Raw genomic sequence first — 18,186 nt, 5'->3', positions numbered from 1 at the left:
CTCCACCAGATTTGTCATGGTGTTGGTGACAAGACAGGGACCCGGCACGAAAGGGCTCGGAAGCACGTCCTTCGGTGGTGGAGACGGCGATCTTTAACGTCCTCCAATCCGAGCGCCACCAGAGTCAACGTCTTTATGCCTCAGCGCCACATGGCAATATATAGCCAGAAATTCTGGATAAGTGCTTTCTTCAGCGGGAAGTTATTTATGAACGCCTTTTTTTTGGAGATCATAAGCAGCCACCATAGCAGCCAATATTGTAAGGGTTAGAAATATATATTTACAAAGGAGATTTGGAGATGTATACAGCCTGAAACAGCTAAAAAGCCATATATTAAGGTCCAGCGCCTGAATAGTACAATTTGTTCTCTTCGTCCTCCACACACTAAAACAATACCTCCATACCGTGCAAGCACCATAATCCTGGGAGACCTTATAACTCAACCACGAAGCAGAGGAGGAACGCAGAGTGATCGGTCTCGCCGTGACTGCCGCTGAGTACAAATGGATTCCGGCCGACGGTTAAGGGAATGAATGGGAGTTGAGGCTAAAGCCTTCTCCCCCGTCATTTTTGACTGGTGCGAATGAAACTTATTTCGCTCTCTTTCTCGTCATCTTTTTTGTTCAAGCCTACAGCCGTAACAATAGATCCTCATATTCCTCCTCTGGACGCTTGTAGTCTTCTGCCATTCATTGTCAAAAGCTCAGGAAAACCTCAAAAGCTGGATCTTGCTAGGTATCAAAAGATTAGACCACCCCCAAAATATGTCATAGCAGTATCTTACCGTATTTCGCAGTTGCCTCACAATTAAAAATGATGTTCAAGAAAGCTGGATTTGTCCATTAAGTATGACTTTTCCGCAATATTTTCGCATTCGCGCATGAATATTCGCTTCGTAGGAATATTGACACAAGTAGCGAATAATCATACAAATGTTCGATTCGTAGTAGATTCGGTTCTTTCTTTATTCTATTCGCATTCGTTCTGGCACCGAAGCTAGACACTTCGTGTTTTTATTTGGTTTCGCAAAAGTACTGCTTTCCATAGGACGATCGCACTGCCTCCGTAGTGCCAGTGCCTGCCACACCTTGTAAGCACGGACACAATGGCTGAGCCAGTTTAGTGCCGCTGATGTGCCCTTGTCCGACGCCTCGACGATTCCGCCCGTTTTACTAGCTGGGTTTCGAGGCGGCCGCTTGTAATGTGAATGCTGACGCGACAGTTTCACGCAAGAAAAACTTCACTGCATAGCTCGGGCTTTTTGGTATGTAAAATTTAAAAAAAAACCCAAAGAAGGTGTATCGAAATTCTGGTGCGTGCAGCAATGAGGAAAAAAGAACCGTCCAGTGACACCATTACATACGACGAATCGAAATGTTAACGAATATATGCTAGCATATAATCTATACATTCATATGCGGGAATTCGTTTTCATCTACTGTCTCCTTTTTCAACGCCTTGATATCTAGAGAAGGGGCAGCAGATTGCCTACAAGTAGTTTGTCCACCGCTATGAACGCCATCGAGGTAGCCCCAGACACAAAGCACGTATATTCTAGGCCGTTAACAGTAAGTGCGCGCGGACACGGTTGGTGTCGGTAGGAGATTAGATTATCACGTGATGATATATCGTGGTGTAAGAGAAACGCGGTTATGCCATTTTAATGATCACTGGTGGCGCAACCTACGATGGAGATTATGGTATACGAGTAAAAATTGAAAATTGGCTTTGGAGTAAAAATTGAAAATTGGCTTTTTGGGGGACCCGCCGCGGTGGCTCAGTAATTAGGGCGCTCGGCTACTGATCCGCAGTTGCCGGGTTCGAATCCGACCGCGGCGGCTACGTTTTTATGGAGGCAAAACGCAAAGGCGCCCGTGTGCTGTGCGATGTCGGTGCACGTTAAGGATCCCCAGGTGGTCGAAATTATTCCGGAGCCATCCACTACGGCACCTGTTTCTTCCTATCTTCTTTCACTCTCTCCTTTATCCCTTCCCTACGGCGCGGTTCAGGTGTCGCCGATATATGATAGATACTGCGCCATTTCCTTTCCCCCCCAAAACGAATTATTTTTGGGTGGGAAAGGAAATGGCACAGTATCTGCCTCACACATCGGCGCACACCTCAACCGCGCCGTAATTGAATGAGTCAAGGAGGGAGTGAAAGAAGAAAGGAAAAGAGAGGTGTCGTAGTGGAGGGCTCCGGAATAATTTTGACCACCTGGTGATCTTTAACGTGCACTGACATCGCACAGCACTCGGGCGTTTATGCGTTTCGCCTGAATATTTGTATTATAGCGGCGCGGATCAAGTTCTCTGTAGTGAATCATCTTTCATGATTTCGCGTCACCCGAAAAGCTACGCAGATTAGAGCGTTAGAGGTGAATTGATATTTCAGCATTTGATGACTCATCCAACTCGCTCTCCTTCAGGTCGAGATATGATGTCGCGATAAAGAGAAATAAGCCTAAGAAAAGCGGTGCCATCGGTGGCAGCTGTGGTTTGCCAGCGGTTTCTGTGAGCGAATGCAGACTCGAATTACCAGCACCTTCTCAGGTTCGTGTCGCGTAATGTTCCCGGAGAACATCCGGCAATGTTTTAGGGGAATATTTTACATGTTTCATTTCTTTTCTGGCTTTCAAGGTGAATTCAAATATTCGAGCTTTTTTTTACCTTTGAATGAAGTTTACTTCCACGTCAAACGAGTGGAGACTGGGACTAAAGCTACCAATGACCTGACGAAAGGTTCCAGCCCCCTACAGCAGACAGTTTCGACAGCAGTGATAAAAGAAGGAAATACATGTAAAAGGCAAAAATACAGAATTTACACAAGTACAAACATATTACACTTGTAATACGCACTACACAGCCACAATAAACACATATCACAACTGCACTGTATATATTCATTTTGTGACGGCATGTATGTACATACAAACATTTGAAACATAGAATCGAATAACCTTCAATTCTATTCTTCAGAGGACTGAAAAAGGGCAGCTTGAAAATTATTCGAAGCGAATCGAACAATTGCTTAAGCTTTCGAATACATTAAGAATAATTGCCCCGGATTTCGAATAAGGCCCATTTGTCTTCCAAGACAATTCCACAAACTAGAGCCACACTCGCCGCGTGGCGTGCTGCTGCAGGTATGCGCGAGATGCAGGGTTCAGCGCCGCGACGTGCTCCATTCACGTGGCGACGTTCGTAATGCTTACACATGCCTCAGAGATTGGACAGCGCAGGGTCCAGGCAGGTTCAGCAAACCCAGCCTCGACGGCCGATCTCGGAGGCCATATCTCATACCTAACTCTCATCCATGTCATGTACCCTACTTAGGTATCGCGTTAATTTATTCTTTTCCGTCATCAACAGCAAGAGGTACTTTTCCTGTGCTGTTAACTTGACGATGATAGAGTTCTTAAACTGCGTTGTTGCGAATCCCAAATAGAGGTGGCGCTTCTTAGTTTCGCACGATTGCTCGTTAAATATTCGCTTAAGTAGCGAATGTGCCCAAAAATATTCGATTCAGTTCTCTCCTTATTATATTCATATTCAATTTGGTTTTAGCTAAACTATTTGTATTCCATCCGGTTTAGAAAAAGTACCATTCGCATGCTCCTATGCTTTTCTCTTTTGTTCTTAATCACGAAGGACCCTCCTAATCCTCCCGAAGCATTTGCTCGTTGACCAGGGCTCGTGGTAGCGCGTCAATATTTTGTTAGTATCAAATGTATACATCCCAGCTCATTCATTTGGCATTGCACCAGCTCTCCCAGAGACTGTTGCCGCTTGAAGGTTGCACTGTGAAATGTCTGTCGTGTCCTGAGCGAGCACACTGCTGCATCGAGTGCAAACCGGGTCGTTGCGGCGCGTCACGACCGCTGCAGCAGTTGCATTCCAAAACGACGCCTAAACAAGCACCACCGTCAGCTCTCTTGCGCAGCCAGTTAGACCGAAGGAGGAAGTCACTTTCGAACGGGTATCAAAATCGGGGCAATTGAAGCTCCAGCCGATGCTCGCTAGCGGTATTCTGCGCGTTAGGCGGAGGCACCACGCTTGGAAGCTTATACCGAGCGCTCGACAGTCTGCGTAACAGTGCGTTCGTCTTGCGTCCTTTAGGTTCTTCCCCACCGGTTCGCAGACTGAGTTGTCAGAAAGCGAGCCATCTCTCCACCTCTTCTAGAGCAACGCTGCGCTCGCGGAACACGCACCACGGTGCAGTGAATTCGCGGACACGCGAAAGCCAAGCTCCGTTTCAAGGAACTATTCGCTGGGCGGTTTCGCTGTTGCCGGCTTCTCCGAACTACCGATGGCCTTCGAGCTAACTAACGAAGCAAGATGGAGAGTAGGGTTGAAGAGCAGGATAAAGGAGTTACCGGATAAGCAGCGGGGAAGGAGAAAATGGGCGGCCGACGACGTGTGGCTGTCCTTGTTGATCTTGGCGGCACGGCGGACCACGTGCAATAATCACCGCCTTTATGGTACTTCATTTTTTAAATATAGTAAATCGCATTGAGTGCATTATGGTAAATAGGGAAAGTACAGTATTAGTGGAAAACATATCACCACCTTGCGTTACGCAAGGACGAGAAAAATCTAGAAAAGAAACGGCACATCTACGAAGCGATAGACCTCCACTCAATCACAGACACAGTGAAGAATAAGACAATTCTTTTTCGCAGAAGCTAACTAGTTACTGAGACAGCCAGGTACGATAATAATGGTGCTTGAAAATCCTATTGGCCTATTGGTTTGATCACCTGCCTCGTATGCGAGAGCGGCGGGATTCGATTCCCACTTCCGCCGGGTACTCAACAGTAATACAGTGGGAACCAGTTTTTCCCTGGTGCTCAGCCTATCTGGTGCGAAATGCTTGAGAAATGGTCTTTCCTTTTTTGAAGAGCAATGAAATCGGTTCAGACGAATGTTTTGGCTCGAACGATACCGATGCTTGTTGGTGGCTGTTTGCTCGCAATGTATACGATGAAAAAATAGCTCCCTCACTTTTAGAATGTATTTTTTTATTTCAGTGCTACTAGAAAAGGGATTGTAGTTGTTAACGACGAACATGGCTGAATAGATTTTGAAATTTCTCTAACTTTTCAAAAATCATTCGTGATAGGGTCGCGAATTGCAGACACAAAACCAAGCATGCAAAAACGAAAGCGCTTCCTTAATTTCCTGGGAAATAAATAATTAAATTCTACGAACATTGTATAATCGATATCTGTGTTTCATTTGGAGCATAATGGTAAAACTAAACGCCGGCTTCATAATCTGTTGTACTCCTCAATATTTTATATTAATGCCTATCTTTTCTGAAATGCACACTGAAGGCGACAATGATACGGAGAACGATGCGATGTTCGAGCTCTTCTGATGCGTCACTTGAAGAACTAGCTTTCTCCCGCTCATGCACGAGCGCACCTGCAGTATTTTCCAGCATACTAATTAAGTACCGCCTATTTTTCTACAGGTACTGAGTGCGTGGTGTTGGATCGCCGAAACGCACTCTGCATTATTTTGGCCGTGACGGTTCGATATGAAGTTGGAATGATCACATTTCTATCATGTTGTCTGTGGTGCAACGCATGCTGAACCACCGACACCACTGCGCTACCTTATCTAAGTGTTCCTGCATAATTTCTGCAAATTTAGATGAGTGTATATTTCAACATCAATAACGCAGTTCTTGCATATGATATTGCCAGAGCCCCAATCAATCCAGTGGCGCCATGCCGCGGCCGAACTGTTTTAGATGGGACTTACCATGCCTTGCGCTGTCGAGGGGCTAGAGGTTTTTCGTCTTCTTCCTCGCTCGAACTCCCTGCTGTCCTGGGCGCGTAGCACGTCTAATTAAACCTGGTTTTGAGTGCTTTGACCGTTTATCGGTGGCAATATAATGTGCGACGGAATACTTTCGACAATCTCAGTGACACAGTCTTAACTCAAGAAATGTAAAAACAGCGCAAAAGACGAGGACATAGGACACGAGGAATACACAAAACACCACGGGTGCAGACAGTCAACTGTTTATTGATGAAAATGCAACACAGTCTATACCATGCGAAAATCGAAGCACGGAGGCACCTTGTTATTCGCACATGTAAAGATAAAAAAGATGTGAGAGCACAACTTACAGTGCGTGTAATACTGCTGTATAGTACAGAACAATATAAAAACACAACATAAGAACTTCAGTCAAAGGCACACTGTGCTTATTTAAAAAGGTAAAAAAGAAGAAAAAGGCAACAATAAGTGAGCATGCGAAAGAAGCAAAGAATGCAAATGTCATTCAACAATTAACCTGAGTAAAAGCGAAGTGGAAGCGATGCATATGTATATCAACAATTTGCGGGGGTGAGAGTTTAAAGTGGAGGAATAAAAACATGAACGCGAAAAACAAAGCGACGGACAACCAGAGTGATCGGCTAAAAACCAACGCTCAACCAAAGTGAAGTGAAGTTGACAATGACGAATTTAAAGGTGTGAATTGCAAAAATGGAAAAACTGGCAGGGAAGCGCAGAATGGGCGCGAGTATAAGCAACAACTAACCATGGTAAAAAAACGTGTTTAAACTCAGCCAATCACTCGGGAACCGTTTCATCCCTGGAAGAGTGAACAGTTCGAAAAAAGACAACATTTCACAAGATTTTACCTCATGTATGAACCAACTAGCCCGCAAGAACGTCCTATTAACAGTCATAACTTAGGTACCTCATCGACCTAATTTGTTCAAAATAAATTGCGGCTAAAGTCTCCGTTCGACGTATTTCACCTGGAAAGGCACTCGCGTGAGCTTTTTTTATGTGGAACACGCCGTTCTTCTGTTTTCAACAGTAAGGTATTAGAAACCCGGTTCCAGTACTTCATGAAACGTTCTACATATAACTGGGTTGCGACTTTAGAGGCGGAAAGGATGCGAGACGCGGCAAGGGATACCTTTTTCTATTCTTAAGACATTAGGCACGCGACGCCTGAGAACCAATGATGTGAAGGTCAGTTAAATTGCAAACACCTATTCAACGGGGGAGCTAGTGCAAGGAGGCCCATTTGCGCGGCGTTTTTTTTTTTTATCGTTCGCCCCGCGTAAATGACGTTTTCTGCCTGATCATGCGGGCATTGCGGAGAAGCGACGGCTGTGTTCTGCGAAAGTGTGTTCCGCGGGTATTCACGAGTGACGTAGATTTTTTTTCACCAAGAAACTTTCAAGAAACTACTGGCGAAATGATCGCGAAAATTTAGGAAAAATTCCTGCGTCAAATTGAGCACAAAGGCCTGTTGTGTAGAAGCGAGTGATCAGTGTACGCACATGAAGTTTTCGCGGAACAGGAAAGCCACGAAAAAGCTTTATTTCTACGCTGCTTAAACATGCAGCCGCGAAGCGAAAGTTGCTCTGCACTTCCCAGTACGCAACATGCACGATGCATCCATTAGTGAGAGGTCTTGTGGCCATGCGGAGAGAAAAATGAGGTTTTTCGTGTTCTCTGGGCTCCGATAACTTAAGACACGGCATACAGGCATTCCTGAAGGCGCAAGTCCTTTTTGCTATTGTGCAAGTAGGCTGCCGCGATCAATGGGGCATGCCATGTGAGTGAAAAGGTGTTTGTTGTCACAAGGTCCTAACACACTGAAAGTGTGTCAGTCTATGCCAATTTTCCTTACTAGCGCGTGTGCGGGCAGGCATCAAAGAAGTTTGGCGTCTAAGGCACACAAAAGCATCTAAACCAAATAAACACAGTGGCCCTGGCTCAGGCGCTCACATAATACCCGCTCTCACAAATTATGACCGATACCTGCGGAAGGCAGGGGACGATGACGAAGAAGAGCAGTGGGGCGCTAAGCGTGACGTGGCCCAGCGACACCGCGCGTTCGCGCAGATCCAGACGCGTGAGCACTTCAGAATGCGCAGCCCTCCGGGAAGAATGTTCTTTTCCATTAGGCGTGTCCTCCGTTCGCTCAGACCCTTGGAGACCCAGGCGCTTCCAGCGTTGGAGTCAGCTGGTTTCGCAGGCAAGGACCAGGGTCCACACCAGCCGGAGGACATGGCACAGAGCTCCGACGAGGGGCCGTTCGGCGACGACCGCCGCTTCCAGCTCGTCGCCCTCGCGAGAGCCCTCATGGCACGCACCGACTTGGCCAGCCACGCCGAGAGCATCAAGGTAACGCAGTGTAGGGGCGTACGCCAGGCCCACGATAAGCAGAGACTGCAGCCTCTGTTGCGGCTGGCAGTAGTTTGATCAAGAAGGTTCGGGAAGATTCTCGCGGGAGATCTCTTGCGTCAATTACTTGTATGCTGCTCTCCGCAAGATTTACTGAGAAAAAAATTGTCGCCGTTACAAATACTGCGTCAAAGCTTAATATTTTTGAACGTATAGCCGGTAGTCATATAATGCCATACGCCGGCTATTGTGCAATATGAATGTGTATGCCGCTCTGAGTATAACAAGAAACACGCCGAAAGTGACCTTTACTTCGGTTTGCGCGTCACGGGACTTGAATGAACCACTGTGCATTGCTGCAAACGCGTCGCATGTCGGAATCGCAGCTTGCTGCACTACTTTTCAACACCGGACTCGCACTATATTGTGAAGGGAGCTCCGACCACGTCTTGTGGATTGCAAGTCGTAATTATTGCAAGTAGGCACGAGTTACACTACGTACACCCGTTCCGCCCTTTTCGTCCCGGAACAGTTCAGTGCGCACTTCCGATTGGATAATTTAGCGCGAATATTTTCTGGTATGCTGCATTTTCTATACAAACACATCGCACAACAGGCACAGTAATGTGCGCTATGCTGAAGTCTTGCTATTGTCTCACGAATTATTCTATCTGAAGCTCCTATGGCGTTCCTTCAATGCAGCCTCTCGTGTCTATGCCTCAGTATTTCACTTGAATTTCTCAAATATCGTGGTGATTGTGCAGGCGCAGGATTGCACGCACTTTCTAAGCACGTCACCCCTCTGCTCACCGCGCAGCGAGGCATTAGACACGGCACAGTCGCGTATGCTGCCAGACCTTAGCCTGAATCTGCTGGTATTCGCTTAAAACCATTCGCCTGAAAGTATGAGGGTGGTGTGCCCTGTCGTTGAATGCGAATAGATTCTGTGGGTTCCGCGGTGCGCTTTTGTTGAGTTTACAGCACCCCCTCGTCTTTCTGCAAGGAATGAATAGTTTGGATAAATACGCATTGCTTGGCCCCCATCTCACTCTTCACGTATCACATCTCATCTCACCTGCACTGTTGGCCCACATCTGGTGCTGTTAGTTTGCTCAACCAGAGGCGTCCTGCTCCTTAGTTATGGAAAACCAGCAAGCCGAGTTCTCCCATCTTCATAATCTTTATGCTGCGTTGTGATTTCACAAGGCCTTTCCACGGCGCATAGGACATACCTTGAATCCGTGCGCAGTGCCACGACACTCTACGTTGCCCCAAAAGTGTGTCTATTGCCTAGGTTCTGTGCTATGCGCAGGCTGCCAAGCACCACGGGTTGAAGCTTCGTGCGAGCGGAAGGGCCCCGGTCGGGCGACGCCACGCGCACATTGTGCACTATTGCGGTGTGCCGCACTGAGCGTGTAGCTAAGCCTGTTTTTTTTATAGCGTTGTTTATTGCCTCTGGGCATAAGGGGAGTTGGGAAGACAAAAGAAATTAAAGAAATTTGTGGGTGGCTATTGAATGGAGGAGAAAAGGTTGGCCGATTTAGTGAAGGCGAGGAGGGATTGGTGATGCGGCCTCTGCGTCCAAGCAATATATGAGGACGGGTTGTCTGGCTGGAGACCCGCTGCTTTCAGGTGACGAATTCTGGTTGGTTTCAGCGCCGGGGAAGCCTACAACATATGTAAATGCCAGCCTCAGTGTATTGCGAGTTGCAGACTGGACACCCTAGGCGGGGATATAAGTGGCGAAATTCAGGCCACGTCCGAGTTACAGCAGGAGTGAGGGTAACCCCAACCCGGATGCTCTGGAGCACTACCTCCTCTTCACGGGTAAGACCGCGGGGAAGGGTTATCGCACATGGAGGGATGAAAGCACGTGTGCGGCGCCTGAAGTGCTCCTTTCTTGTGAAAAGGAGGGTAGCATCATCCATACGGAGGAATTGAGGCATTGAAGTGGGTAGGGTCGGCACGCGGATTGCAGAATCTGCAGAGCTTTGCCAATTGAGCAAGTCACGTGGAACCCACTCAATTCGAATGGCTTCCGGAATGCGATTCGCCAGGCGATGTATATTCTGGCAGATTTCTGGGCTGGGGCTGGCGCGTCGGAATAGGCTTGAAGGGCGTCAGTGCGGATGATAATGTGGGCTGTAGGGAGACGGTAAATGCGACTACAGAGCGAAGCGCGTCTTGTATAGCAACCAGCTCGGCACAGAAGGAAGAAGGGGGTTGTTAAGTGTAGGCTTGCAGGGACAGTAAAATGCAGTCGTTGTTTCACACCTCTGGATACTGGCATCAACATATATAATAATTGAGCCGCGGGGTAGGTGGCTATCTTATTCCGCGATTCGTTCGCGAAGGGATGATGCCGCATAAGGTGAGGTCCGGCGATGTAGATCGGTACGATTGGTGTCGCTCAGCTTCACGAAGTTCCATGCAGGAAAAACTGGTGGTGGTGGCAAGCAGCAAGGTGTGCGATGAAGCAAAGGTCCGGAGTGATCGCGGAGAATGCAAAATGGTGGCTTTAAGGCTACGAGCATCACGGCGCTGCTGCACAAGCCTTCAAGGGTATTTAGCTGAGCATTTTTTTGAAGTGCCACGATCGGTGTCATGTGTGGAAGGCAAGTGAAAGCTCTCATAACCTCTCGATTGACGGCTTCCAGACGATATCCCATTGAGCTCTGGTTTAGTGTTGGAACTGTGCTTGATAAATCAGGGACGGCTGAAAAACCGTTTCCACAAAAGGTCGTGCTCTTCTGGCTCGTCCCGCGACGGGGTGATTCGGAAATATTAAGTGTCGCATGAAGACTACATCAATGAACGACTTATTCCTGAAATTCGAGCCATAATTCTCTGCGGCCCTCCGCACTTCTCCATGCGGAGACTGAGTGTACGCCGCAACGGCGCACAAGTGCGCGTGTCACGATGGCTGACCGGGGCCCTTCGGCTCGCGCGAAGCTTCAACATGGGGCGTTTGGACCCTGCTCATAACTCCGAACCTAGACAATAGACACACTTTTCGTTCAATGTAGAGTGTCATGGCACTGCACTCGGATTCAGGGGATGTGCTAAGCGCCTTAGAAAGGCTTTGTGCAATCACAGCTCACTATAAAGATTGTAAAGATGGGTGAACTCGAGTTGGTGTTTTCACAACCCAGCAGCAGCACGCCCCTGAGTAAGCCAACTGACACAACCAGATGAAGGGCCAATAGTGCGAGTGAACTGAGATGTGATATATAAAGAGTGAGAGATGGGGGCCAAGCGATGCGTGCGGTAAGCTGTGCGGTAAGCTTAAGGAAAGTGCACCGCTGCGGGAGTAAGGTTGTGACCTCTCGAGGTAACCGCAGTCGGGTCGCGAGAGTGCGGGCAATGAACGGACGCTCCGCCTGTCACAGGACGCAGTACCTTGTGTAGGCAGTCTCTATCCGCCGTAGATCGCAGGAACGTGTTAATCAAAATGCTACCAGTATTTAAGCTATAGATGACCGATTCATTTAATCTGCGTGGTCTTCGGGTCAGCAGCGCTCGCAGTGTGAGGTACAGTACTGCGCAAGAGGTAGATTCCCACTTCTTTTGCATTGTGGGCAGTTGCCGCCAGTAATTATGCAGTACACGGAGCGCTGCTCTAGCTTCCAGACGTCATTGTCGACAACTGGAAGTGTGTAATTTCACAGGACATTTGTGCCGTGTTCCCTCATGTTCCTGGCGCCAATTGGTGCATACAGGTCATTTGAATTTGCATCTCATGATCTGACCATTTCAGGGTAGCGCACTATTCATGGACCACTGGTCAGCAGCCTACGCCAACATGAACTCTACCGAATGGAAACGGCTGGCCGTGCTGCTCCATGGCGACGGTTCGTGCAGTCACCGTACACTGCGCGAACCCCCTGCTGTTGCTTGCGGTCGCGTCGTGCCCTGCATCGCCTGCGACTACAACCTGATAGCGAAGCAGGCTATATTACAGGTAAATAACCAATAGTTGCTTTGCGAACGCTGTCACTATTCTTTGAGAGTAATATAAAAAAATGAACATCAAAAAGCTCGTCAGTCAGCTCATGAAGTTGGGCTTGTTGGCATATATGACTACAGAATTAGCCAAATAAACGGCACGCATGTTCTCTCTTCTCTTTGGTACGTCCTGTTTTGTGCGCTAATTCTGTAGTCATCTATTAAAGCTGTCTCTGCGAAACTGATTTCTTGTCGAAATTTTCACGCTGCCACAAATAGCCCCATGTTCGTTAATACCTTTTAGAGATTCACTTTATATCAGGTGATCGCATATAATTTGCAGCCTTCGCATTCCATTGAAATTATAAATCGGCAGAAGCGCACGGGACGCGGACATCACTCCCTACCTCGCAGATATTACCTCTTCCTGTAGCCGCCAATTGTGTGTCTAGGGACACTGCTTGATAGACGAATAAGCGAAAAGTACCTCTTTATTGAATAAACATAGTTTTTTTTCTTTGGCGGCGCTCGCAGTGCGAGGATTGGACCATCCATATTGCCCACATCTTTTACACCGCGAGCTACTACCACCTGTTCGAGGTGTGCTACTTGTTCCAAGGAGTGCTGATCCATCATACTATCTTTTATGCCAGCAGGAACGATCCTTGTGTTAATTTCGCAAGACCTTACTATGCGCCCCATATTCGTAGCGCCACCTAGCACATACATTCCATACACATTTGAAGGTCGCTAATCTGGTAATTGCAGGGTAGCGCACTACTCATGGACCACTGGCCAGCAGCCCACACCAACATGAATGCTGCCGAATGGAAACGGCCGGTCCTGCTGCTGGAAGGCGACTGCTCGAACAGTCGCTGTATGCCGCTCAAGCCCACGGTTCCGGCTGTTCTTTACGGCCGCGCCGTGACCTCCACCGACCCAGACCATAACCCGGGACTTCGCGGCTCTAACGCTGTCAGTGAATGGAGCCTCGTCAGCGACCGTCACTGATTTGTAATGACCTCAACCAGCTGATGGCGTGATGGGTATTAGGCGAACTGCCGAGTTTGTCTACCATACCTTCGGCTTGGAGGGGTCGCTGGTGATGGGCAACACTGCTGGCAGTGTTGGCTGCCGCCTGTTGTGTACACGTTGGTTGTGGCGCTCATAATGACCGAATTTTCCCGTTGGCTGAATACTTCATTCACTTTATGTGTGTCGCTACGAAATTTGGCGCCGTCAACCTCGCTTCCTGCCGGCATTATCGACCTGCTTTTCCGAGAGCTCGCATCCAGGCGCCGATTCCTGTACTAGGCCGGGGCCATGGACGCTGTTTTCTTCACTGCACCCACAGTGTTTCCCGTGGCCAGAAATTACGGACATAGCCAGACCATACTGCCTCAACGAGCCAGACCGCCAAGCATCTGGCATCCGAGATGGCCTCGCTCGTCCTGCTGCCCACCACGTATGCATCCAGTGGATCGCCGGTCCGGATTTTGGACGAAAGCACGCTAAGAGGGTTGCGATCCGAGTTACCCTCGTCTACCGGATGTGTCTCATATATCCGGGAGGTGTTCTGTCTCACCGTGGTATACGTATGTTGTCTCCTACCTCAGCGGGACGTGAGCGGGCGTCAAGAGGACCAATGTCGCTGCCGTGATTCTTCACACTGCAGAGCCGCCCCTTCAGCTACACCAATGGTGTTCTGCCTTGATCTTGGCACTCCAGGTGGCGGTGAGCACGGCGGCTCCTCGTTGTACACTGCGGTGTGGATTTGGGGCTTTCGACACTAGACTTGGTACATTGAAACACCCCCACTTTGTCTCGGGAATGGCTTCCTGTCAGCATTGTCGCTGTTTTTTCTGTCTGGCTCAAGAGTGCACCTTTACAAATTGACGGCGCTTGACGAAAACGGCGCCCGACCTGAATTCGGCCTCGAAGAGTCACTGCTAGCTAGCGCCGTATGCATGAAAGGAGCGGCCAGCTGCTTCTAGCAGTGCGTTGTCAACCCTCCTCATGAAGCACAGCGAGCAGCACCGGAAGCAGCACCCGATGCACGCGCAGTATGCGGTCAGTGCCTCGTGCTGCTCGGGCATGGGACAAAGAGCCATTTTCAATTATTTTAGTTGTCCTCCGACGTTTCGTTTGCCCTTAGATCACGCTTGGTACTTTGACACTCGGAAAACTACTGGGCAAGAAGTGAGTGGCAGCTAGGTTTGTGTCATTGTGTTTGACCTTTTATCTTCCTAGCTCTCCAATTTTTTCTTTCATGTTGGAATAATGCCTGCACTCACGTGACTTATAAAGATTTGTGTATAATGGTAATTCTGTCATGTACTGTAGCTGGTGAACAGCAGGCAAGTGACTCAATTTGCAGCGATAGCCTGAGCGCTGGTAGTTGGTGCGTGCAACTGCAGGTGGTGCCGACTACCGCACTGACAAAAAGGGGCAGGACACAGAACATCCTTTTCGTCTTGCGTCAGTTCTACGGCGTTTAATTCACGTACTGGTAAGTGGTTGTGCTGCGGGCTTGGAATGAAGCCGCATGGGTAGACAGTAGGAAGGGACTTGTAAACGGGTAATTCTACGTGGTTTCGACGCCGAAGCTCAAAAAGGGCACGGCTGTATTGATGACTGCCAAGCCCGCCAAACTCAGCACAAAGACGGAAGAAAAGGGGGACGAATGCTGTGGCGCATCAGGCAACGAAAGCAGCGAGGGTAGGAGAACTCGCTGCTCACCCCGAATAACATGCTCACACCTGCTCTTGCTTACAGAACAGATTGACTGCAGTTTTTCGAATCTCTTGTTTCTTAGACTTATTCGACAATATATGAAAAATTGACTAACAGTTCAGGGGAATGTCAGTTCAGCAATACCTTTATTGTCCCTCATGCTCAGGCTATCTAATGCCAAGCGTACATTCTGGAGAGGAGCCTACAGTCATTGAAATCGAAGAAAGCATACGGGAATGTACTTTATTTCATACTCGTGCTGAGCACGGGGCATTATGCGCTTTGTAATCATTTCCCGTCACTGTCTGTTACAGAAACCATAGATGGCAACCGCTGGTGCGACTAAAATGCACGTCTTCCGCATGTCTCGTGCAATAATCTAGCCAAGTAAACTACGGCGGTGGCTGTGTGGCCACCTGCTTTCCAAAGCCTTCAGGTTGCGCGTAGCTTGAAGCTCAGATTGTTCACATGCGCCACTGGATGTGAGAATTGTGGACGTATTCTGCGCTCTTGTACCTCAAGTGTTACGTAGAGCGCGGTCTAATAGGGAAAGCATCAGCTCTACGACAGCCCTCCAATGCTGCCTATATGGCATCACTACTTATTGAACCGAGAGCCTCCTCCTTTTTTGAGCAGACAAAGAGTAATGATATGAGGGGTTGATTAGGTTATAAATACGAAACAAGCTAAAGAGCCGTAGAAGCAAGTGGAGAAATCAGGAAATTTTTTTTTCTAGTGATGTTTTTGGGACGAGAAAGTTGAGTATTGATTTTAGGCAAATAATTTTACTGAGAATAGAAGAGATAACCCTACACGCGGGGGCCCACGTTTGACAGTGGCACCGGACCTGTAAGGATCCCCGCTTGACCTCATTCTACGTCACACATTCAATGTAGCACATGTCCACTATTATTATGATATGTGGCGCGGGTGAGCATTCTAAATTTTAAACTACACGATGAGTACTTCCGTACGCAGTAGATCAACCATAGCTCACTTGGTAGAGCACTGTACACAAAGGCAGAGGTTGTTTGTTCACTTCCCCAACGGCATATGTTTCTTTTTATTCTGCTTATTTTAAAATTATCTGCCGTCTGAATTGATGACGCAGTTAAGTTCTTCACCTAAGGAACACTACCGTAAAGTAAAAATTACCATATATTAGAGGTCTCCTTGGTGTCAGTGGCTCGAAATCTTAATGAGCCCGTCGTCTCCTTATGCATGCCTCGTCTAGCTACCTGTTTAAAAAAAAAGTACAAAAGTTAAGGAAAAGCAACAATAAGTGAGCATGACAAAGAAGAAAAGAAAGCATATGTCATTCAACAATTAACCTGAGTAAAAGCGAAGTGGAATGGATGCATATGTCATGCAACACTTAACTGGTGTATGGGGGAAAAGTGAGGGAATAAAAACATGAACGCTAAAAACAAAGCAATCGACAACCAGAGCAAAAGGCTGAAAACCAACAGTCAACAAATGTAAAGGTGACGATGAAGAAGTTAAAGACATGAATTGGAAAAATGGAAAAAGTGGCATAGAAGGCAGAATGGGCGCGAGTGTAGGCACCAGAAAACCATAGTAAAAAAAAAAGTGTTCAAACTCAGCCAATGACTCATGAACAGTTCCATCCTTGGAAGAGAGAACAGTTCGAAAAAAGAGTTTTACAAGGCTTTATCTCGTCTTTTGCGCGGTTTTAACATTTCTGCAGCTATAAACCAACAAGCCCGCAAGAACGTCCTAGTGACCATCTTTACCTGGGTACCACATAGACTTGTTCCGTTCCATATAACTTCCGCCGAAAATCTCTGCTCCACGTATTTCATCTCGAAAGACACTCGTGTGAGCTTTTTATGTAGAACAAGCCCTTCTTCGTTTTTCCCCGGTACGATCTTTGAAACCAGGTTCCAGTACTTAATGAAACGTTCTTGATAGAAGTGGGTCGCTGCTTTTGGGAGGGAAAGGAGGCGAGATGTGGCAAGAAAGAACTTTTATTTTCTTAAGCCATTAGGCATCCGAGGCCTGGTAACCGATTATCTGAAGGTCTGTTAAATTCCAAAGACCGATTCAACGGGGTCAGCTAATGCATGGAGTCTTGTTTGCGCGGCGGTGCTTTTTGATCGTTCGCTCCGCGTAAATGACGTCTTCTGTCTAAGGATGCGGGCCTTGTGGGCAAGCGGCGGCTGCGTTCAAAGAAAGTGTGCTCTGTCCGTATTCACAGTTGGCGTCGCTTTTGTTTTCGGCAAGAAACATTCAAGAAACTGCTGCCAAACTAGCGCGAAAATTTAGGCCAAATTCATGCGCCAAATTGAGCACATATTCTGGTTGTGTAGAAACGAGTGATCAGCGTACGCACATGACGTTTTCGCGGAACACACAAGCCACGAAAAAGCTTCATCTCTGCACTGCTTAAGCATGCAGCCACGAAACGAAAGGTGCTCTGCACTACCCAATACACAACCTACACGATGCATTCAACAGTGACATTCCTAGTCTTAAGGCGGCGACACATTTGTGCTCTTTCGTGTCTTCTCAGCTCCTGTAACGTATGCGGGACCTTGAGTAAGACTCGGCATGCAGGCATTCCTTAAGGCGCAATACCTTTTAGATGTTGCGCAAGTAGCCTGTCGCCATCAATGGGGCATGCGATGTGAGGAAAAAGGTATTTATTGGCACAAGGTCTATACACACTAAAAGGGTGTCAGTCTATCCCAATTCTTCGCTGTAGCACGTGTGCAGGGAAGCATCAGAGAAGTTTGGCCTCTAAGGCACCGAACAGCACCTAAACCAAATATATACGAGATAGACAGTGGCCTCGGCTCGGGCGCTCACACTACCCACTCTCACAAATTATGACTGATACCTGCGGGAGGCAGGGGACGATGACGAAGAAGAGCAGCGGCGCGCTATGCGTGACGTGCCCCAGCGACACCGCGCGCTCGCGCAGATCCAGACGCGTGAGCACTTCAGAATGCGCAGCCCTCCAGGAATGATGTTCTTTTCCAGCCGGCGTGTCCTCCGTTCGCTCAGACCCTTGGAGATCCAGGCGCTGCCGCCGTTGGAGTCAGCTGGCTTCGCAGGCAAGGTTCAGGGTCCCCACCAGCCGGAGGAGGTGGCACAGAGCTCCGACGAGGGGCCGTTCGGCGACGACTGCCGCTTCCAGCTCATCGCCTCCGTGAGCGCCCTCATGGGACGCACCGACTTGGCCAGCCACGCCGAGATCTTCAAGGTAACTTAAAGTAGGGGCGTACGCCACGACCACGATAAGGACAGACCGCAGCCCTTCTTGCGGCTCGCAGTAGTTTGATCAAGAAGGTTCGGGAAGATTCTCGCGGCAGATCTCTTGCG

This window comes from Amblyomma americanum, chromosome 1 (assembly GCF_052857255.1).
Source record: "Amblyomma americanum isolate KBUSLIRL-KWMA chromosome 1, ASM5285725v1, whole genome shotgun sequence".
Lineage (NCBI taxonomy): Eukaryota > Metazoa > Arthropoda > Arachnida > Ixodida > Ixodidae > Amblyomma > Amblyomma americanum.
The sequence above is the reverse complement of the archived record's forward strand: the minus strand, read 5'-3'. Positions refer to the sequence as shown.